The 24,392-nt window shown below is 44.4% G+C and overlaps 1 long non-coding RNA gene across 1 annotated transcript; it reads right to left on the bottom strand.

Moving 5' to 3' along the window:
- Positions 1–10,831: 10,831 nt before the first annotated feature.
- Positions 10,832–19,372, bottom strand: LOC146337723 (uncharacterized). The gene is made up of 4 exons (XR_014785065.1): positions 19,227–19,372; positions 14,607–14,693; positions 14,439–14,510; positions 10,832–12,148 (listed from the first exon to the last, which is right to left on the bottom strand). It is a non-coding gene; the product is annotated as an uncharacterized LOC146337723 (long non-coding RNA).
- Between the last annotated feature and the right edge of the window lie 5,020 nt (positions 19,373–24,392).

The following is a 24,392-nucleotide window of genomic DNA, read 5'->3' as shown; positions in this document are numbered from 1 at the left end:
AACTATTCATTCAGTCTTATTAGTTGATCTAGGACACAATCCTACACATAGAGAAAAGACCTACAACTCCCAGCATTCCCCAGCCAGCATGGCTAGCTGTCTAAACATGCATTTCCCTGTCTAAACACGCATAGGATTGTGCCCCTAAAGTATAACGTACGAAACTGACCAAGAAGTACTAACATTCAGAGTATGTTCCCCTAAATTTATCTTACGTGTTTCAGTTTCTGGTAGGGATGGAAGAAGTCCCTTACCTGGTCCCGCAGCTTTTTTTGGGGGGGGAGGCGCTTCGTTTCTCCCCCCGAAATTCTTGGCGGGTGGGGAGGTGCTTCGTTTCTCCCCACCAAAATTCTGGCCATGGGGGAGGCGCCCCATCCCTCCCCGCCGAAATTCTGGCTGGGGGGGAGCGCCCCATCTCCCCGGCCACGAAAGAAAAAAGTAAAGTAAAAAAAAAAGTGATAAGACTACATAAAGATTTACGTAGCCTATCACGGCTAGATTTTCAAAGTCAGCCCTGATAGGCTACGGAAATCTTTACATAGCCTATCACGGCTGACTTTGAAAAAAAAAAAAAGTGCGTACGCAAATGGCGGCGCCCATGGGCGCCACCATTTGCATTCCTTATTTGGGCACGGGTAGTCTACGTAAAGATTTACGTAGACCACGGCGAAAATAAGGGCAATGCTTATTCCCGTGCCCAAATAAGGAACGCAAATGGCGGCGCCCATGGGCGCCGCCATTTGCGTATCCACTTTTTTTTCCAAAGTCAGCCGTGATAGCCTACGTAAAGATTTACGTAGCCTATCACAGCTGACTTTGAAAATCTAGCCGTGATAGGCTACGTAAATCTTTACGTAGCCTATCACGTGTTTTTTTTTTTTTTAACTTTACTTGGAAATGGCAGCGGCGGCAGCCAGTCAGAAGACTGGCTGCCGCCGCCGCTGGGACCCGCCGCTGGGACCCGCCGCCGGGACCTGCCGCCGCGAGGGACATTCGGCCATGGTAAGTCCCATCCCGGGGGGGCAGCGGGTTGTTGGAGAATTTCCCCATCTATTTCGCGGGGCCGAATGCATTGGCATTCGGCCTCCCGGAGATTCGTGGAGAAATTCTCCGACATCTCTAGTTTCTGGTGTTCATCCCTTCTGGTGGATGGCTTGATACCCAAGACTAGAGACAGGAACACCTAAGACGAGGGACAGGTGAGAATTTATTTTCAGTTTGGTTTTGATAGGATTTTGTCAAAATTTGCGAAGTTCTCCATATTAGATAGCTATTAGAAACTAGAAATTAGAAACAACTGAAAGTGGGAGAAATCAAAACTGACAGATTTGTCCATCCAAGCCCAGGGCTTGAGTGCTTAGCTCTTAAAAGTCTGGCTTTGATTCTCTGTGTACTCAACCATGTTAGTGCTGATTTAGGGTTGCCATCTCTCTTTTTTCTGACAGGTTCCACATCTTTCTCTCTCTCTCTGTCACACACACACACACACACAGACACACACACATATGTCAAGCAGGTACAACATGCTCCTCTCCATGCCTGGAATAGCTGTATCTATTGAGTTTGGCTGGTGTGGAAGGGTTAGACTTTTGTTTTGGTTCATTTTGATAAGAATTTACTAAAATTCACAAATTTCTTCATATTCAGAATGGAAAGCACTTAAGATTTTTTTTAAAAATGAAATGCATGAAGGGGGGCAGATTTGACCATCCCCAAATGAGACCACAATCACCCAGTCATGCTGTACTAGGTCTACCCAATCCAACACCAGCTCCACCTTTCCCCCCCATGCTTCTTGTGCTGAAGAACATTCTTTTACAAAAAGGTGTGTGTGTGTGTGTGTGTAACTGTTCTTTGATATTTCAGCCTCATGCAGCCTTGAGGGGAAAAAAACAAGCCATGGGGTAAGCAAAATGGGAGTTTTATCAGGAATGTTGGAGAAATCCACAATGGAACCAAATGAGTTTGGATTTTATGAATCTGATCTGTGGATTCCACAGTGGACCAGTTTTACCCCTGCTGGGCAGATTCTGTGGACACATGGAGCATTCATTTAACCTTTGGGAATTTTGCACAAATTTCATCCTAGAAAAAAATAACCTGGCTGAAAATCCACATTTCCCCTGTAGGCTAAAGCATAAAAATGCTCGTGGGGGGGGGGGATTTTTGCATTTTGGAGGAATTTGTGCATTTCTGCATGTGCCAATTTGTGCCAATTCAGAAACTAAAAAAAAAAAAGGATCCTGTCCATGGGTGAATGATGGCATCTGACAATTGGCAAGACACAGATGGAACTGATTACACAATTGGTACATCCCTAAGTTCTATTCCAAAAAGATAAACTGCTCCAATCTTGGCTAAAACAATACAACTATTAAAAAAACACACATGCACATCTAATGAAAGGGTCAATGATCCAAACATAATTTCCTTATAATCTATATATGACCATAACACAGATTTCATTAATAACACCCCCCAGGAGTGAATACACTTACACTGTGTAACCCAATTTGATAGTGCTTGCGTTTCAGTCTCCAATCTCCTGTGCTAAAATGGATCAAGGAGAAGAAGCCAAGCTAATATGTGTTCAAATCCTGATTAGAGACAGCTGTATTTCAGAGTATCAATACAAGGCCAAGAAACTCATTCAAGCCAAAGGGAGTCATTGTATTTAGCCTCAAAACCTATTTGGCCTCTTTCTCCAAAACAACCTTGTCTATCTGTTTATAACTTCTCTCTATTGTTCTGAAACAAAGATTTCTTACTCTGTGGGATTTGTCTTCCCAATAATGGACCAATAGTGGATGTCTAATATTACTGATCTAGTCTCATGTTCTGATTTTCATATTTCATCTAGTATTGTATGTAAATACAAAATTAATTCCAAGGAAAATTCTAGCATATACCACAAATCTGCCTTCTTCCCATCAGCAGGATTTACACACTATATCGATTTTAAACAATGCTCACAATATCTACTGTGTCCACTGGGAAAATTTCCTGTTGGAACACTTGATCTTAGTAAGAGAAATGTCCATGAGTGTTTTTTTCCCCCTGAGATTTATCACTTCTTTTTTTAAAAAAATACTTCTTATTCTATTTTTTAACTTTATAAATGAAATAAACAATACCAACAACCTAATCAATAACTACAATTTCCCAACAATACAGTATTCTTAGGAGGACACAGCAATAATGAAAAAGAAAAAGAAAACAGAAGAAGGAGAAGGAGAAGAAGGAGAAGGAAGGGGGAAAAAACATGAAAAAAATATAAAAAAATATTTTAAAGAATTAATTTTAAACTACATTACACAGAAACTTCAAATCCCATTCTGCTTAAAAATTATACCTATAACATTGGCAATATTACAATTCAATACAGCATAAATAATCAACCTAACATTTCAATATCATATCATCAGTCTTATAGCAAGGAAGCAGGCCTACAATTAATTTCCAGTAACCATACTGTATATTGCCCTTCGGCTAGCATATAATAATAAAGCTTAACAATTTAACCAGGCAAAAATCTTACTAACCAGTAATTATAGTAATAATAATAAAAAAGGAAGGAGATTTAAAAGGATACATAATAATAATAATAATAATAATAATAACAAATCACTAATAAGTTTTATAATGTTATATAATAATAAAGCTTAAAATCAACCTCACAACAATCACTAATATATTTTGTACTAGATATATAAATAAGTGTACACATTTCTATACTCCCTCAGACAGTAAATTTAAGTATGGTATATCATATCCATTTTAAAAAGAAAGGATTTAAAGAAAAGAGAAAAAGAGAGGAAAAATAAGACAAGGGGAAAAAAGAGAGAGAGAGAGAGAGAGAAAAAAAAATCTCTGGCCTAGCCTGAATCTTCCAGACTAAACATAGCCAGTTAGCAAAACATGTTTGTAGATTCATGGTGCTGGAACAGAAATCTCACGTGATTTTCCATTTAGCCATGCCTCCACCATTTCATGATTTAGGAACTTCTTCATCTGGCCTTCAGAAAAAAATGCAAAATGCATGTTTAGACAGAGAAAAGCTGGCTGGGGAATGCTGGGAGTTGTAGGCCTTTTCTTGGTCTAAACATGCATAGGATTGTGCCCACAGAAAACTCCATCACCTCCTCCAGATTTCCTTGCCAGATCAGAAAGATATCATCCATGTATCTGCCCCCAAATTTGACAAAGTTGGAGAAAAGATTGCCAGAAGAATTTATGTACAGATCTTCAAAGTGTCCCATCTATATCTGTATCTTCATCAGCCAATTCTGCTTCCATGGGGGCCCCATTGCTATTCCTTGTGCCTGCCAACAGAACTGTCTGTGGAATGACAAATATTTTTAGAGAGAACCAGTTACGTGAGAGCGGCTATGTGATGCATAGGTGTCTTTCTTGCTCTAGAATCCTGAACACAGAATAATGCTTCTGCTTGGGCTATATTTCTATATAACAAGGTGACATCTAAGGTTACCTTCATTAGAGCTAATAAGGTCCAACTGTTACAAAAATTGTGTTCTTTTCCCTGGTAGACCTTCCAATTCGTTTACCAAGAACGAGAGGAGGCAGAGATCTGGTCCAACACGATTTTATTCTGCAGAATAAGGCAACCCTTGGGGCTAACACTCCATCAAAGGTTACAATCAAGTGATGTGATTCAAAAGTTTATATAGGCAAGACCTTTGGGGCTGTCTTACGCTTGCGCTGTACTAATCTCTTTGTCTAGCTGAGAGGGAAACAGAAGACAGGCAGCACCTTTGACATATCTAGGCATGCGCAGAGAGGTAGCCTTGTACTCTAGTAAACACATTCTTGGCATTCCTGAGTCTCTGATAAGACGCTGTGTCTTTGTTTAGCATGGCAGTCTCACACTGAGGTAAAACAGACATAGCCTAGCTTATAAAATCATGGGATAACAGACATACTACAACTGAAATTTCTATAACAGTCCCCCCTCAAAAGGCTTTTCTTAAATCTCATACCTCTCTTTGGTCCAGCAGTGGACTACACACTTAAAGGCACAAACCAGCATCAATAGTATCATAACAAACAAGACTGCATTGATTACAAGTTGTTTTAACCATGCAAAATCAGGGAGCCAGGAAGTCAACTATAACCAAGGATCACTTGCTCCTGAATAATTCTGTCCAATCATATCTTGTAGTTTGGCAATTTCATCTTCTATGGTTTTGTTTAAATCATGGAACTTTACTCTACACCCTTGCTTCACTAGGGTGCAGAAGCCACCTTGGCGTGCTAAGAGATAATCTAAAACAAACTGATACTGGGCCACTAGCTGGCTGAGATCTTCAATTTCAGATTTCATGGCCCTTACCATTATGGCTGTGGCACTGATGGTCTCTTCTAAATGGCAAGTGAGGCCTAGGATACTTTTTCTGCAATAATTTCTGGGTATAAACCCAGGGTAAGCAATCCTGTAACTAGTTCACCCCCTACCTTGTTTGGTTCTGAATGTGACAGTTGTTTTCCAATTATTACAGTGTCATCACAGTTTTTACTCATTTGTTTTATAAGTTGCCCTATTTTTCTAGTGGTTTGCTACTTTAACAGTGGCCTTCAGGTGGGTCAGCTTCCAGTGTGACCCTCTCTGGTGCAGGTGATGCTTTTATGTGGGTGTGGTGGATCCACTTCTTTCTTCTAGCGACTTTTATAGCCGTGTGAGTGGTGAGTAGAACCTGGAATGGACCCTTTCATTTTTCAGTAAGTGGTTCATCTTTCCAGGACTGGATCAGCACCTAATTACCAGGACTGAAATTATGCACTGGAGCATCTAAAGGCAAGGATTCGTATGGTGCTAGGAACCTGTGAAGACAAGACAAAACAGACTGCAAGGCAGTAACATATTCATGGATCTTTAAAGCCCTTACTTTTAAGTTTATATTTAAGCTATCAGCCATAGGTAACATCTGAGGTGGGCGCCCATATAACATTTTAAACGGTGTCAATTTAATACTTCCCCTGGGGGTGCACTGTATTCGAGTTAAGGCGATTGGCAAGGCCTGTGGCCATTTTAATTTAGGGGCTACACTGTGTCTCACGAGTAGATCTTCTATTGCAATTTTTCTTAGATGTGTAGCCTGGTGCAAGTCTCTCACTATAAAGCTCAGAAGAGGCCTGGATATGAACACTTTGCCTCTTGGGACTATCTACCATCCATCTTTAGTTTGCTTTGCTTTGTATTCAAGAGCTCTCTCATGCTCAGCTGGAGAGTAGATTGGAACCAAATCTGTACTCAAATATGGGATTAGGTCTCTTTCATAATGCACCTCCTCACTTCTCATTTGTGCAGCTTCTTTTGCAGCCTTATCTGCCAAAGCATTGCCTCTTATTTTTTCGGGATTGGCACTCTTTCCATGCGCTTTTTCGAGAGTAACTACTGCACATCTTGTGTATCTACAAACACCTTAAGGTTTGGCTTTGGTAACAAGGAATCAGTGAGGTCAGGCCTGATCAGAGTCACCTGACTTAAAATTTTTAAACAGTCATGACAATTTAGATCTGGCTTAGGGAGCAAGGTGGCAGGATGAGGCCTGGGCTTGAAAGCAGGGAGATCTCATAGCGTGACTGGCGTGACCGATAAAAGCACAGTTGCTGCCACGGCCCTTAAGCAAGCAGGCCATCTCTTTGCGGTTGGATCCAGAGTCTTCGAGTAGTATCCTACAGGTCTCCAGGAAGGACCTGTCCTTTGGGTCAAAACCCCTGATGCCACTCCTTTATTTCCATGTACATAGAGCCGGTACGTTTTGTCGGGATCTGGTAAGGCCAGAGCAGGTGGCGACACCAAGGCTTGCTTCAGCTTAAGAAAAGCCTTTTCCATTTTATTTGTCCATTTTCAGTGGATGATATTTTTTTTTTTTTTGTCAAAGCTTCATACAGGGGTTTCACTTTCCCTCCATAATCAGGTATCCACATTGTAAAAAAAAACCCGGTGAGCCCAAGGAAAGCTCGCAACTCTCGAGGGTCTGTAGGCCTCTGTGTCTTCTGTATGACGTCCAACCGAGCAGTGCTCAGGTCTCTGGTTCTCTTTTGAATCAGGTAGACCAAGAAGGTGACATGGGTCTGGCAAATCTGAGCCTTTTCTCTTGACACTTTATAGCCTTTCAAGTTTAATTTTTGCAAGAGGGAGATAGTAGCTTTAGCACATGAGTCCTCTGTCTTGGTGGCCAGAAGAAGGTCATTTGAATATTGAAGCAAGGACACCCACGGCTGGTCCTCTTTCCCTTTTATGGCCACCATCACCCCCCTCTTCTTCCCCTTTCGCTTTGGGCAGTCTTTTCGCCAATGTCCCTTCTCTTTATAGTAAGCGCATTCATTTCTTCCCAAATGCAGCTTTCTCTGATTCCCAAAATCTTTCTTTAAAACTTTATCTGCCCAATCAGGGACTTGCCCTGTGATTGCCATTGCAATCAAAGCTGCATTCTGTCTGCCCTTCTTATCTGCTTCCTTCTTCTCTACTTTCTCACGATTCACAAACACCTTATAAGCAATCTCCATCAACTGGGGCAGAGACATTGCTGCTGCCCCATCAGTCTTCTGCAACTTTCTCTTTTTTTTTTCTTTGCCTTTTCTGCTTTACACCATTGAAATCTAACAGCATGACTGAAAAACATTTTTTTTTTCATTGCAGGGCATGGTGGAGCAGATCTGGCAATCATACTGTTCTTCTGGCTACACAGCCAGGGCCCATTAAGATCAAAGGAAGGGCATTTTTATATATGCAAAAAGTTTTAAGCCACCATTTTTGCATCGGCAACTCCACACTTTATGAATTTTGACAGAGTGACAAGCTTGCCTCTGAGCATTTAGATTGTCCAGACAGTTCAGATTTTGAGAAAGAGCTGGAACACTTGGGGCAGGAACTTTCTCAGGCTTTAGAAGCACAGCTGGGCTTAGAGATGCCACAGGAGAAGGGGAGGGGGAATTTTCCTCTCTCACTTTTTAATACAATTTATTGGCCCCCTTTTTTTCTAAACGGAAACTAACTTTCGTAGTTTCTCTTTGAACTTTTTGAAGGCTGCTTCCTTTGTAGTCTGTGAATCTCTCAAAGCCTTGGAAATACAGCTTTTTATCTGAGTGTTGAAGTTACAAATCAAACTGTGCACTGAGCTGATCACAAACAAACACACAATTTACAACAAGTGGAGTTTATGGCTATGACAAGCCTCACAGTACTGTTCATGGCAAATCTCTAACAGTCTAAAGTTCTAATCCATGTGCAGAGTGCCTCTCAAAAATCCAAACAATAATGGATCCAAACAAAAAGCTTTGGGCAATAAAAATGGGATGTTAGCAAAGGCTGTCTGTCTTTTCTTTAATTTAAGAGTGGAAGGTGTAACCTTACACCTCTTTTAGATTCTTCGACAGATAAGAGCAAGGTCTGCTCAGCTTTCCAGCTGTGATGCTTTAACTTGGGCAATTCTTTTGCAAATCTTACTGTTTCTATTAGGTCCTTACAGACATCTTCTGGTGGGGCCGGGCAACCCCCCCTTAGCTCTGCTCTCAATAGACTGGCAGAGATAAGCTTACACAGACCCAGACATTGCTCTGTCTTTGTTCCTTTAATTTTGCCACAGTCTTTAAGACTTCGAACAAATCTCTTTCTTCAGAGTTTACAACTTTTTTGTTGTTGTTGTAGCTGTTCTTGCTTCCTCTAACAAACTTGAATACACTGGAAGATGTTTCAACTTAGAAGGAGCTAGACCGAGCGAGACGTGGGGATGTAACAGATGGGTTCTCTGTGGGGGGGGCTTCTCTCCCTCCTCCCCCCAGCAACCTCTCCTCCCAACCTAACAGGCCGATTAGGGCAGGGGAAACCCAGGGAGCCTTGGGCAGGATCTCTTAATCTCCAAGCTCTTTCTGTGGGGCTTGAGTCAGGGAGAACAGGGGCTTTGGGCTTCATCTCGGAGCATACCATCATGACTTTACAATATTGACCTTTATGTTTTCTTATTCAGTCAGGATTTTTCAATATCCACATTTGCCAAGCATCAATATAAGGCAGCTGATCCCCATGGTTATCAACAATCACTTTATTATATACCTTGGACCCAACATTTTTTTTCAGCTTCCCCCAGTTGGCCAGCCAACACTAAATGTCACCCATTCCCCATTACAAAACTTTATGAGCTCATCTTTTGTCATTAAACAACTTAAAATTCTTAAGCATGCATCCCAGTGGGTCTTGGCTATTTTCTCCTACGAAAGTTTTGATCCTATCCTGTCGGCCAATTTTTTTTATTTTTTCTTTCCCAACTGCTGCTTAAGCAAGGCTCAGTTAGACAAGAATGGGAGATTTGCACTCCCCAGACAGCCCAGACAGTGCGATCCAACTTACCTCGTAGCTCAGCCTCCAAACGACCCCAGAGTCGGACAGCGTTTCGTCCTGTCCTCCAAAGACCTCCACTCGCCTCGTCTCTTCAGGAGTCCTTTGCTAGCTGGGTTGCCAGGCAACAGCTGCCTCAAACCTCACGGTGAACCAAACAAGGTCCAGGGCGCCCTCCGCTTGGGTTGATCCAGCGTTTGCCTAGCTCCCAGGTCACACAGGGCTGTCCTGCCGCGGTCGCCAAATTTGTTACAAAAATTGTGTTCTTTTCCCTGGTAGACCTTCCAATTCGTTTACCAAGAACGAGAGGAGGCAGAGATCTGGTCCAACACGATTTTATTCTGCAGAATAAGGCAACCCTTGGGGCTAACGCTCCATCAAAGGTTACAATCAAGTGATGTGATTCAAAAGTTTATATAGGCAAGACCTTTGGGGCTGTCTTACGCTTGCGCTGTACTAATCTCTTTGTCTAGCTGAGAGGGAAACAGAAGACAGGCAGCACCTTTGACATATCTAGGCATGCACAGAGAGGTAGCCTTGTACTCTAGTAAACACATTCTTGGCATTCCTGAGTCTCTGATAAGACGCTGTGTCTTTGTTTAGCATGGCAGTCTCACACTGAGGTAAAACAGACATAGCCTAGCTTATAAAATCATGGGATAACAGACATACTACAACTGAAATTTCTATAACACAACCTCATCTGTTTTTTCATAAAGACCATATAATCTCTTATATACAATTTATTTGTACCACAAAGGAGGCAAAACTAACCTTATATATTTTGATAAGGATTCCAGGTCAGAATTACTGCCTGAGAATACGGGTCTCCATGGAGGCAGACTAATTGCTGTTTATGGTAAAATATTTTTGGGTAATATATAAAATACAAGAGTTTGTTGTTGTTGTTGTCATTAAGTTGTGTCCAACTCATCGTGACTCCATGGACCATAGCATGCCAGGCCTTCCTGTCCTCCTCTCTCTCCCGGAGTGTGCTCAAATATTCATTGCATCGGTGATGCTCTAGCCATCTCATCCTCTGCCGTCACCTTCTCCTTTTGCCTTCAATCTTTCCCAGGCAGCATCAGGGTCTTTTCCAGTGAGTAAATACAAGAGTACGGAGCTCCATATTTTGCAAAATATTTAACTTTCCAGTTAAATACTCCAAACTTATCCCTTCCTCCAACAAATCTCCAATCTCTCTCTGTTTATGTTTTGAGGACCATCTTTTGTACATGGTTAAAATGATTTCTTTCACTGAGTCATCTGTATGCTTCCTTTTCACAATCTATTGTATAGAGGAAAACAGTAACCTCACCTTTATCTGCAGGTTTAGTAATTATCCTATCATCACTGGCCAAATGATCTCCTGCCTGTCTCTCTCTCAATTTCCAGTTCACCCACTGATTTTTCTGTGTTCTTCTTTCACATTCTCTCTTAGTATGAAATCATCAAAAGCTTGGATACAAGGTTTGATACCACCTGGCAGAATAAATGTGTATTTAGGTTGAAAAGGAGTGTCAGAATATATTTCCTGATTATCTTTGAAATAATCTCTAAGTTTCATGTTCTCTACAAGTTTACACAGTTCAATCCTAACAGATAAGGAATCATACAATGGTGTCCAAATAAAACAAACCCTGGTTCGAAATGCTGTTTCAAGCTGATCAAGATTTATTTTCTGATTCTTTTTCACAGTAGATGTTCTACTTCTGTTCACTTACAAGGGATGCGTCAAACTTGCTGAATGTCCAGCAGGGTATTTTTCTCTGACTTCAGTATCTGGTAAATCCATTTTTACCACAGACCCTGTGCCAGGAGAAATATCACTGCTGCCAGACTGATGAGTGTAATGCACAAAATCTCCATTGTAAGTATCTACATTATTTTAGACTGCATCTGCATTTATATAAAACCCAGTCTCAATTATTCCTGCATAAGAAAGAAAAGACAGGATGGTGCTATGCCAGGGAGAGACAATGACTTGATTCTCAATGGCTGAAATCACCATGGGCGGGAACCAGGCTGCGTGAACACAACTCACTCCTGCGTGAGTGAATGGCTGCCATTCATTCTATGGAGAGAATTAAAGGCCTGCATTCGGGGACACCATTGCAGTGAGTGCAATACCTAACCTTCACCCCATGCACTGGGAGTCTCACCAACAGGAATCCCATATGGGTTGCAAAGGGCATCTTATCCCCTCTGGCCCTTGCAATATGCAAGCTCCAATAACACACAAAGACATATACAAAGTCCATGATATTGATGGCTATTTCTTCAAGTTAGAAATAGAAGACTGCAACCTTGAGTCTAAGACTATTCATTTTTTTCCATTATTAATAGCAATCTTTTGTTCCCTTATACAGAGATCTTTCTTTAGGAGTTGGGATTATCATGGAGAAGAACAAATAATTTCTCTGTAGAAATTGTAAATTGTAGTGCAGAAAGTAACATTTTACCAGCAACTGCTGCTATCCAATGAAGGTTTAAATATCATCAGGGCTCCATGTATCTTCCCGCCTCTCCTGAAGATGGCTGCAGTGAGAACAGGCTTCAGTTCTGGCAAAACGCCTGGGCCTGGCTGAAAATGCTAACTTTCCCTAACAGACGATGAGTCAGATGCTGTGTTCCTGGGAGCTGGTCCTTGATAGCCAGATTCAAGAACTCTGTCTGGGCGTATCAGTGACTCTTGGGAGATGAAGCATTCACAAACAGAAAGGGAATTAGTCTTGGGCCTGGCCTTGTCAGAATGATGGGCTCTTTTCCTCCACAGAGTAGGTTGGAACCCTGAAAAAGAGCACTCCTCTTGTTAGATGAGGATATATAGTTTTGCAGGTCCCATAATCCTCATTAAACCACAATTCCCAGGATTCTTAGTCAGCTGCCAAGACAGTTAAAGTATTATACTATGAATATAAATGTACAGTATTGTTGGAACACATATTTGCTTGCTGGAATACATTTTAAACATTTAGGAGACTTTGTATCAAAGTCTTTTAAAAAAAATTATCGTGAAATTTCAACAAAACAAAAAAGAGGAAGAAAATTAACTACATTAATTTGATTATATCAATTTCAATAGTTCCATAGTGTGTGTGTGTGTGTGTGTGTGTGTGTAGACATGTATATATGAAAAATATGGCTAAAAATTATACGTAAACTTCACCAAAAGCTGACCAAATATCCAGATAAGTATCCAGGCTATACACCACCCATTCAAATGTGGAAAGCATTGTAAGATCTTCAATCTATTGCATTACAGGAGATTATTGTTTAACCTTCCATTGTTGTAAGATCAGTCTTTTATCTGTCAAAAGGGCATGAGGAATCCATTTGTGCTGACTGTGGTTATCATTCCAGAAATCAGGTGAATACATTAAAAGGACATGTATGGAAGAGCATTCCAATACAATGTTTATCCATATAATAATCTCCTTCCCCAAAGTGGCAAATATTGGACATTACCAACAGACATGTTAACAGAAGCATTAGCTGTGTTACAGCTCCAACCATTAGCTGACGTAGACAGAACCTTATTAAAGAGACATTGCAGCATCCGGTAGGCATGAAACAAAAGGTTTTGCTATATAAGGTAAAAAAGATAAAGGTGTCCCCAACCAGTCGTGTCCGACTCTAGGGTGTGGTGCTCATCCCCGTTTCTAAGCCGAAGAGCCAGCGCTGTCCGAAGACACTTCCGTGGTCATGTGGCCGGCATGACTGAACACCGAGGTGCACGGAACGCTGTTACCTTTCCCGCCGAGGTGGTACCTATTTATCTACTTGCTATTTCTTGCTTCGAACTGCTAGGTTGGCAGAAGCTGGGACTGAAGACGGGAGCTCACTCCGTCACGCAGCACTCGGGTCTCGAACTGCTGACCTGCCGACCTTCCAGTCTGCAGTTCAGCATCTTAACTACTAAGCCACCGCGGTCCCTTTTTTTTTGGCTATATAAGACCTAATCTCATATCCATAGATGCATCAGATAGAGATGATAAAGCAGTGATCCATTGATTAGACAAAATGCAACAATCCAGTTCCCTATTCCATTCTTGCTGAAGACTAGGGATGGCGGAGAATTTCTCCCCGAAACTTCGGGGGGCCGAGCGCCAACGTGTTCGGCCCCCCGAACAAGTTTCGGGGAGAAATCCTCCGCCCCCCCACCCCCCGCCCCCCCCCGGGACGGGACTTACCTTCCCTGAATGTCCCTCCCGGCGGCGGGTCCGGCTGGCGGTTCGTCCGGTGTTCGAGCGGGGCAGGAGCGGCAGCCGGTCTTTCGACCGGCTGCCGCCCCTGCCATTGCAATGAAAGAAAAAAAAAAAAGTCCCCTGATAGGCTATGTGACGATTCACGTAGCCTATCACGGCAAGATTTGTAAAGTCAGCCGTGATAGGCTACGTGAATCGTCACGTAGCCTATCACGGGTGACTTTAAAAAAAAAAAAAGTGTGTACGGATAATGGCGGCCCTTATATAGCGTTGCCCTTATTTTCGCCGTGGTCTACGTAAACATTGACGTAGACTACAGCGACCAAATAAGGAATGCGAATGGCGGCTCCCTACGGGGGCCGCCATTCGCGTACGCGCTTTTTTTTTTTTTAAGTCGCCCGTGATAGGCTACGTGACGATTCACGTAGCCTATCACAGCTGACTTTCCAGATCTAGCCGTGATAGGCTACGTGAATCGTCACGTAGCCTATCAGGGGACTTTTTTTTTTTTTTTTACTTTCGTGTTCGCGGCCGGGCGAGGCGGGAAGCTTCCTCCCCGGCCTGAATTTCGGCCGGGCGAGGCGGGAAGCCTCCCCCCCCCGGCCTGAATTTCGGCCGGGCGAGGCGGGAAGCCTCCCCCCCCCGGCCTGAACTTCGCGGGGGGAGCAGCGAAGCGCTCCCCCCCACCGCGAAAAAGCTGCAAGAAAAGGTAAGTGACTTTCGTTCACCCCTACTGAAGACCCTGTGTATTGTATTTATTCACTGATAATTATTATTTGTAAACATAGATCGTGGGTCAGTATAACTGATGGGCTGCAATAAGTGCTTCCAATAGTGGAGGACTCTGAAACTGTAAAAGCAGCAGTACCTACCTAGTTTCTAGCAAATGTTGCAATTGCAAGTATCGCCATTCAGCCATAGTTAGTCATCTCTGGCACACAAAGCTGAGAATGACAAAAACTCATCATCAGCACCCAGTAGTTCATCCAAGGTAAAAATTGACTTATTGGTCCAAGTCCACCATAAACATATTTTCTTACCAATTGTGTGAAACTCATTGGGAGGTACTTGGTTGATTGATCCCAGCATCTAGGAGGGATCACAATACCGCCCTGTCGGTTTTCCCCCTGTAAGACAGGAGACTCCAGATCAGCCTACACAATCCAGACCACATTTTGTGCCACAAGCAGAAAGAAGGAGGGCTGCAAGAGGTGCTTCTAGAGCAAGAGCTCCAAGGGAACCATAGAAAGAAGATTGTCCCAGGCAAAAGGCTTTCGAAACCCACGTCAAGATATTTGTAAAATTTCATATCACAGCGCAGTAGATGCGACCGTCTTTAGGACTAGACATCCTAGGGCAGAAGATACAAGAGATGGAAAGAATGTGATGGTCATGGAGCTTTGCACTGACTCTGGGGTTTGGTTTTTGCAGTGCCAAGTGAGAAGAGCCTTAAACCCAATGGGATGCAATGCCCGGGCTGCTTCTCAAAGAATTCAGATCATTGCGACACCTTGGGAAAAACTGTCCAGTGCCTCGGCATTGAGAATCAATGTGTCAAAGATACATTTGTCCTCAGTGCACGTGAGTAGAGTTACCAATCCACACCAGGGCACTGTACTGTATCCACTGCACTGTTTCTCTCATTCTTTCTTCATTTTATTTTAACTGAGTGACATAGGAACTTTGCTTGGAATAGCTGTTGATACTAGTGCTGCTCTTATCCTCTGCACCGGATGGCAGGAAGATGATATCTCTTAGTTCTTTGGTTGTGATAGAGGTGCTGCCAGGTTGACCTCTCCCTGCTTGTCCACATTCACACATCAAGCCAGTGTGGTGTAGTGGCTAGAGTGTTGGACTGGGAGTCGAGTTCCCACTTGTCCATGGAAGCTCACTGGGTGACTTTGGGGCCAGTCACAGACCCTCAGCCCAACCTAATTCACAGGGTTGTTGTTGTGAAGATAAAATGGAGAGGAGGGGGATAATGTAAGCCACCTTGGGTTCCTTGCAAGAGGAAAGTGCAATGAATAAATGAATAAAATAATTGTTTCAGAGGTCATTAGGCCTTTTGTTAAATATTTGGCAGGAGAGTAACTGAGCTGTCAGGCATCGAGCAGCACTTTCAGAGCTCTCGCTGTGTTTTTCTTGATATTTCCATGATTGCTCTTGGTGTGTGCTTACACAGTCTGGCTGCATGAAGACCTGGGGGCAGGGTGGGGAAGCAGCTTCATGAATGACTGAAAGGCCTGTCACTCATCACAGCTTACCTGTGGGATGAAGCTTACCTGGGGTGGATGTTCCAGCAGCGGCAATGGCAGCTGGTCTCTCGGCCGGCTGCTGCAGACTCAAATGGTGGCCACCACACCATTTGCATAGCTGCCTTTGCTGTGATAGGATACGTAAATACTTAGGTAGTCTATCACAGCAAGCAAAAAACAAAACAAAACAGCGTATGCAAATGGCGGCGGCTACGGCAGCCGCCATTTGCATTCCCTTTTTTTCACTGTTTTAGCCTACGTAAATATTTACATAAGCTGTTACGGTGAAAAAAGGGGGAACGCAAATAGCGTAGTGGGTTTTTCTTCCCCCGTCATTTGTGTACACGTGTTTTTTTTTTCCCCCGGAAGGCTGCCCAGAGGCCAGATGTCTGGCTGCGGGCGGCCCCGGCTGGCGGCTCCGCAGAATCTCTGTGGAGCGGAGCCGGCCGGATTAGGATTTCGGAGCCGGCTGGATTAGGATTAGCCAGACGGATTAGGATTTCGGGGGGAAGTGCGGCGCGCCTCCCCCCCACCGTGAATCACCCCATCGAAAAGGTAAGTGACTTTCGTACATCCCTAGTTCAAAACTAAACATAAATAATTCAACCCACCCATGGCCTCCTCCTGATTCTTACCTGAATACAAAAGTTATGCTGAAGCATTACTAAATTCCTCTAGGCATAGGAAGAGTAGAGGAAGGAGTTGGAGTGAACAGAAAACTCAAGACTTGGGAATAATTACAGTTCTCACCTTTGAAGATGGGATTCCAAATCCCCTCTTCAGACACAACCTCCAAGTCTCAAGCTTAGAAAACACTCCAAGTCCCAAACCCAGAAATCATTCTAAGTCCCAGACCCAGAAATTACTCTTAAGTCCCAAAGTCTAAGAGTCAAAAAAGGTCCATAGTTACCTAAATCCGTGGGTCCGGTGGCACAGCAGAAAGGGGGAAGTGGAGCAGCAGCAGCAGGAACAAAAGACACCAACACCCTGGAGCTCCCATTCCCTGGGCTTTTATATCGCTGCTCTGGTCAAAGGTGGGGCCCAAGGTGCAATGAGACAATCAGCCTCCAACAGGAAATGCGGTGCATGTGGTTAGAGCATTTGCTCACCAATCAGAAACAAAGTGTCCCATCTATCTCCCATGATTTCATGTGTCTGGGGAACGTGTTTGGCACTATTACAGACAGGCTACTTTGAAATGTCTCAACATATGACCCAAAGTCTTATCTGGCCATACTGTCTTTGGCCATTTTTGGTCATATCCGCCCAAACACCTCCTCCTAGTTGTTGCTTGTGCTCAGGGCTACACTTCCCCGCCCAACTAGCATCGAGTAGGGACATTCTCTTATCAGCCAGTGTACACCACGAGAAGTCAAAACAGTATTTTTCCTCCTCTCAGTAGGCATCTAAGCATGCTCAGTTCTGCTGTTCATCTCATTTAGACACTCTGCCAGCACGTCGTGGCCTTGAGCAACCTTTGTGAAGCTGCTTGTAAAGACTGCTGCATTTTTTTCCCTTCTTCAAAAACAGTCCTGAAAAATCTCAGAGTCTCAGCTAGTGAAATAACATCATTTAGTATAGAATCAAACTTCATGGTCTTCTCGCTCAGGGGTCAAGAGTCTGGAATATAAAGCTGCCTATGATTCTGGAGTCTTCAAGGGTCTGTTCTTGTAGTCCTCTCCCAGATTAAATCAGCCACCTTTACTCTTTGTGAACCCTTTCAGTACCAGATTAATGCCATCTTTGGGTCTGACTTTGTGCAGGAAGAATGGTTCACTGACCCAACATGCTTGAGTCTCTTGACCCTTCCTAAATAAAAAAGGGATTGTGTCTTTTCATGAGTTCACCTTCAGTCCCTCTTGAGTTCAGGCTTCCAGAGTTCATTTTCATGGGCACTCATAGAAGGTCCCCCCCCCCCGGCAGCCTCAGTTACTGATAGGGATGTACGAAAGTTCCGCCATGGATCTCGGGGAGGCCGAATGCCAGCGCATTTGGCCCCCCGAAATCGGTGGCGGAATGGCCCGTCACCCCCCTGGGACGGGACTTACCTGGGGCGGATCTTCCTGGCGGCGGCGGCTCTGGCGGCGGCTTCGGTGGCGGTTCGGCGGCGGCCGGTCTTCCGACCAGCTGCCACCGCCACCATTTCCAGGTTTAAAAAAAAAAAAAACACGTGATAGGCTACATAAAGATTTACATAGCCTATCATGGCTAGATTTTAAAAAAACACCGTGATAGGCTACGTAAATCTTTACGTAGCCTATCATGGCTGATTTAAAAAACACACACGCGCGTACGCAAATGGCGACGCCCATGGCTACCGCCATTTGCGTTCCTTATTTTGGCTAGGGTTGGCAGAGACATTCTCCCCGAAACTTCGGGGGGCCGAGTGCCAACGTGTTCGGCCCCCCGAACAAGCTTCGGGGAGAAATTCTCCGCACCCCCCCGCACCCCGCACCCCCCCCAGGACGGGACTTACCTTTCCCGAATGTCCCTCCTGGCGGCGGGTCCCGGAGGCGGTTCCTCGGGTCTTCGTCAGGGGCGGGGGTGGCAGCCGATCTTTCGACCGGCTGCCGCCGCCGCCATTCCAATAAAACTAAAAAAAAAAAACGCCTCCGTGATAGGCTACGTGACGATTAACGTAGCCTATCATGGCTGACTTTGCAGTTCTAGCCGTGATAGGCTACGTTAATCGTCACGTAGCCTATCACGGGGGCATTTTTTTTTTAACTTTTAATTTCGCGGCCGGGCGAGGCGAGAAGCCTCCCCCCCCCGGACTGAACTTCAGGGGGAGAGCAGCGAAGCGCCTCCCCCCCACCGCGAAAAGCTGCGAGACCAGGTAAGTGGGTTTCGTGCACCCCTAATTTTGGCACGTCTTAGTCTACGTAGATGCCATGGGTGCCGCCATTTGCCTACGCGCGTTTGTTTGTTTTTATCAGCCATGATAGGCCACATAAACATTTACGTAGCCTATCATGGCTGACTGCAGGGACGCAAACGGCGGCAGCTACGGCCGCCGCCATTTGCGTCCCTGCTAGCCAGCAGCCGGATGTCCAGCTGCTGGCGGAGCTGGCCGGCGGCTCCGCAGAATTGCTGCAGAGCACAGCTGGCCGGCCAGGATTCCGGGGGGGGGGGAGGAACGGAGCGCCTCCCCCCCCGGCGAGGATTCTGGGGGGAGGGACGGAACGCCTCCCCCCGCACCCTCAGCATAATCCCCGAAAGGTAAGTACCTTTCGTACACCCCTAGTTACTGATAAGCGTGGTTGTTTTTCCATCCTTAGCTGCAAATTGAAACAGGATGCAGGAAAATGCCTTCTCAGGCCCCAAACAAAATGCCCAACTCCCTGCCTGTTTACTCAAAAGCAAGCATGCAGCAGGAGGAAACAACAAATGAAGAAGGCCTCTCACATGCCACGCGATATGAGAGCAGCCAGCGCGCCTGCTCTTCCCCTCCTCAGGGCCTCGCGGCCTACAAGGCCCAAGCCACGAGTGCAATTGCCCAGGACCAATTGGCTAGGCAGGCCTCTGCAGAGTCAGGCACACTCCGAGACTCTGAGGTTTGGTGCTGTTAGCTAATTGTGGACTCTGGACTTAATGAAAATAATGAGCACACTGTGGAAGGGAAGCTGGCAGTCTCCCCTCTGGGTTAGAGAAGTGCCCGGAAGCAGTTTCATGACAGATATCAGGGGCACTAGATTGCCAGGTAGAAAAGTTCATGTAAAATTAAATTACTGTGGAGCTTTGTATGGTCCTGTTTTCCTGCATCTGAAGTAGTGAAACAGGTTTTATGGTAAATTGGATCTGTAGTCTGGCACCATTTATCAAGTTCCCCAAAACTTCTGAGACACTTCAAATGCTGAGGTGTATTCAATTAAAGGCATTCCTGCTCCACGCCAAAACAGCTGTTGCCAGCTGTTGCCTTTGGGCTCCTCTCTTTGACTATAAATTATTCTGCACAGGGCACTTCTGACATCAGTTGCTGTGGTCAGTCCAGCTCTGATCCAAGTCGTCCTGGCTCTTGACCTTCCCATCATGATGAAGGTGCTCGTGAGCGTGTGCCTCCTTTTTGTCTTACTTTCTCCAGGTGAGTATTTCATTGCATTTATTATATTTCTATACTGCCCCACAGACGAAGCTCTTTATGAACCAGATGTTCTGTGTTCTTCTTCTTGTTTCTGAAAGGAATATATAGGGCTGGCTCGAGAGAAGCCAAGAACGTCTATGGTTCCTGAAGGCAAAATGGGAATCAGAGAGCCACGAAAATAATGTTCTTATACCGAAGGGAAACTGGAAGAGTAGTAGGCAACAGTTTGAAGGCAGGGAGCCAAGAATTATGGGTTGGAAATGGAGGTGTGGAAAGGACCCAGGAGTTCTTTGGAAATGAGGAGACAGTGGGGAGTGCTTTCTAGCAGGAGAGAGAGAGAGAGAGAGAGAGAGAGAGAGAGAGAATGCATGTGTTACTTAGAGGCAGTAGGGTAAATTATGTATTTTTAGGTCAGCTTCAGCATTTGTCTATTAGTGGCACAATATAATATACAGCATTAAATTGCACGTACCATCCATCTGATGAAGTAGTCTGCTGCTTAGCAAATACCAGGTATAAGAATTAGTCTGAGTTGGAGAAAAGGAATGACAATGCAGGACTACCTAGAAGTGGAATGCCATCTAGGTGTTTTGAGAATTAAACTGGCTTTCCATTCCTCCTAGGAAAATTTGGGCATTGTGGTTCTGTGGGAGGGTTAGAGTATCTTCGCACAGAATGCTTAGACTTTGCACCAAACTACAATTCCCAGGAACCTTTGGAGGGAGCCTCGATCACTAAACTGGCATAGAGCCAATGTAAATCAATAGTACAGATATGCCCTGAGAGGTAATGAATGTCAACATCTCTTTTTAGGCACAGGCACGTTACTTATATGTTGCAGCTGTTCTGAAATCTATTAATCTGCTCCACAAAGAGGAATGTAGAGTATGAATGGTGATGTATAACTGTCCTAAATAAATAATGAACTTTGGAAATCGAACCTTTCTTACCATGCAGAATTTCTAGTCCAGATTGACTAATCCCTTTCAAGAACTGTTCTTCCTAGGGTGACTTGAATGGAAATAATGGTAGATATTATCTACACTGTAATGATTTAAATAACCATTAAATAACCTTGCTCAGACATTTGCAAAAATGATGACAGCAGAATTTTCAATTAGGAGTAGCAAAAATTAGTGCTGTATCACATTGGAAAATAACAAAGTCTAACACTTCCAAATGACTTCAGGCTGCAATCTGAAACAGACTTCCTAGGGAGTTTTCAGTGGAATACTTATAGGTATATTTCTGGGGAAAAGGAAAGAAATGCTGGTCGTATTTGTGAAGATTTTGGAGACCTATGTAGGTGGCCCTGAGGAATTTCAACCCTTTCCCTGTCTGCAGTGGCACTTTTGAGATGTAAAACGTGTTTTGGCTGTGGCAAAAAAATGCAGACCTCAAGATGTGAGGACCGAGCAGTGCAAACCGGGTCAAGATGCTTGCCTTACCTTCGTTCTTCATACAACAACAGGTGAGTGGGAAGTGCTTTCAGTCCATTTCACATATGTAAGATCTTATTTAAGGAAACTGAGAAAACGTAATAATCAGCATGATGGCCACGTAAACTTACGAAACTCGTAAGCTTTTCTGTGGTTACATTCCCAGATGTGAGAGGAAATGTAACATAAATTTGAGATTAGCTAAAAGAAATGCCGTTGATGAAGCTGACATTAAAATGGCGCAAGCAAGAGAGCTCACTGGATTGCCGCTTGAATAATATGACTCCTCCACAACATCCTCCAGTACTCTACTTTTGCTTCATAATCTAAACTAAAACGTGCCAAGGCTGCAATCCTGTGCATGTTTAGAGAGAAAAAAGTCCTATAACTCCCAGTACTCCAAGCCTGGGTTCAACACAGTTCTTATTTGGAAATGGTTTTAAGACCCAGCTGCAGAAATGCGTCTTAGACCTATCTTCAGAACTGAGATTAAGGTTTGATCCGGTATACGCTTACCTGAGAGCAAGCACCGTGGACCTCAGTGGTGCTTATAGCTGAGCAGACACGTGTAGCTCTGCATGGTAAGTAAGGAGGGGTGAATCTGACCGTTCCACTTGCTCATGGATTTGATTTTTAAAAAATCTTTCTCTCTCTCCTGAATATGAAGGACTTCACGCATTTTAGTAAATGCTTATCAAAAATGACCCAAACCAAGACTCTCATCCCTCTGCAACAGCCAAATTCAATAGGGACAGCTCTTCCCATCATGGACAGGACCATGCTGTGGCTGTCTGCCATGTAGCTGTTAAAGAAGAGAAACCTGTCAGGAAAAAAAAGCAGGCTACCCCAATTCAGCACCATAAATATGGTTGAATATACAGGTATTCGAAGGCAGACTTCTAAGAGGTAAGCTCTCAGAGCCCTCTGCCATGGATGGCCCTGTCAGTTTTGCTTCCTCCCACATTGATTTATTTTTTTTTTATCTCACGTTCCTTTCATCCCATAGAGAAATTTTGAACGTTGGGGAATTCTCCTCAACAACAATCTGAAATGAAATCCTCTGTCAGCCTTAGTATTTGGGGAGAAGGTTGTCATGACTTGGCACTACAAAAACCAACCCCTTGAGTCAGTGCCCAGCTCCATGGCCATCCCATTTGTTAATGTCTAGTACACGGTACACCCCAAAAGCAGAATTTGAAAAGTAGTGCTCCAAACAAGAATTGTGCAGTGTAAATGCAAAACCTGTCAACCTGAGTAACTTGCTGTCCCCTTGTTACAAATGTGTGAATGCACAATATTTGTTTGTTTCATTTTTATACCATCCAATATCCAAAGTGCTGTTTACTTATAGGGGAAACATGCTCCCCTGCTTTGTTATTTCTTTGCATGTTCCAGAAATTAGGGCTGTGTTTGTACCCCCAAACTGCTTCAGAGACCGATTAGGAACTTCAGATTTGGCCCCAATCTGCTTTGGATTGATTCAGACCTGATCTGACCCTCTTTGAACTTTGGATCCAGAGCGAGATTTGGAAATCCAAATTATTTGGATTTTACATTTTCCCATTGACTTGCACTGGGAAACAGAAATGGCCATAGCTTTTTTAGTTTGTATGATAAATACCTGAAATTTGGGGACCTGGCAACAGGGGTGGATGAAAGTCACTTACCTTTTCTCGCAGCTTGTTCGCGGTGGGGGGGAGTGCTTCGCTGCTCCCCCCGCGAAGTTCAGGCCGGGGGGGAGGCTTCCCGCCTCGCCCGGCCGAAATTCAGGCCGGGGGGGAGGCTTCCCGCCTCACCCGGCCGAAATTCAGGCCGGGGAGGAGGCTTGCCGCCTCGCCCGGCCGCGAACGCGAAAGTAAAAAAAAAAAGCCCCCTGATAGGCTACGTGACGATTCACTTAGCCTATCACGGCTAGATCTGCAAAGTCAGCCGTGATAGGCTACGTGAATCGTCACGTAGCCTATCACGGGCGACTTAAAAAGAAAAAAAAGTGTGTACGGATAATGGCGGCCCCCATAGGGAGCCGCCATTCGCGTTCCTTATTTAGTCGCTGTAGTCTACGTAAATGTTTACGTAGACTACGGCGAAAATAAGGGCAACGCAAATAGCGTTTTTTTTTACTTTTATTGCAATGGCGGCGGCGGCAGCCGGTCGAAAGACCGGCTGCCGCTCCCGCCCCGCTCGAACACCCGACGAACCGCCAGCCGGACCCGCCGCCGGGAGGGACATTCAGGGAAGGTAAGTCCCATCCCAGGGGGGGGTGCGGGGGGGGTGCGGAGAATTTCTCCCTGAAACTTGTTCGGGGGGCCGAACATGTTGGCGCTCGGCCCCCCGAAGTTTCGGGGAGAAATTCTCCGCCATCCCTACCTGGCAACCCCTATGGAGGTGACAGAATGTGCCAAATTTCGACAATTACATCCAGTGGCTTTTGTGTTAGCTACAGGTAAAATCTGCTTTTTTCAAGAAAATCTGTCAAAGCAAAGTGCTATAATTTTTCAGTTCTTCTGCATAATTGCATGGAATTTGGGGACATGGCAGCCCCTATGGAGGTGACTGAACCTGCCAAATTTCAGACAGTTAGGTCTAGTGGCCTTTGTGTTAGCCATTCATTCGTTTTCCTTCTCTTGAAAACTAAAACAAAAGGTAAAAAAAAAAAAAATCTGTCAAGCCACATAGGGGATTAGAGACCCTAATCAGAAGGTGTTTAAGGTGACAATTAGGTGGGCACTATCCCTAACCTCTTGTGTAGGGTTTCTGAAGTGAAAAATAAGCCCTCTGCCCTAGTACTTTCCTTTTGTCTGTCCTGGATTTGCCACCATGCAGCTTCACTGGATGACCTGAGGCTCTTCTCATTATGAGAAGAAAAAGTTAGACCTCTCTTTGGCTGCAATACTCATTATCTGGGAGTAAGTCACACTGAAATCACTGGAGCTTATTTACTGTACTTCTCCACTTTCTCTGCTCCATAAAATTGTATAAACCTCCCCCCGCATTTGACTTTTTTTCTAAATTAAATAGCCCAAACATTATAGAATAATTTTCCCCCTGAAT

This window comes from Heloderma suspectum, chromosome 10 (genome assembly GCF_057233095.1).
Source record: "Heloderma suspectum isolate Gila_16-S chromosome 10, 16-S_ref, whole genome shotgun sequence".
Lineage (NCBI taxonomy): Eukaryota > Metazoa > Chordata > Lepidosauria > Squamata > Helodermatidae > Heloderma > Heloderma suspectum.
Note: the sequence above shows the minus strand (reverse complement) of the source record. Positions and strands in the feature narration are given on the sequence as shown.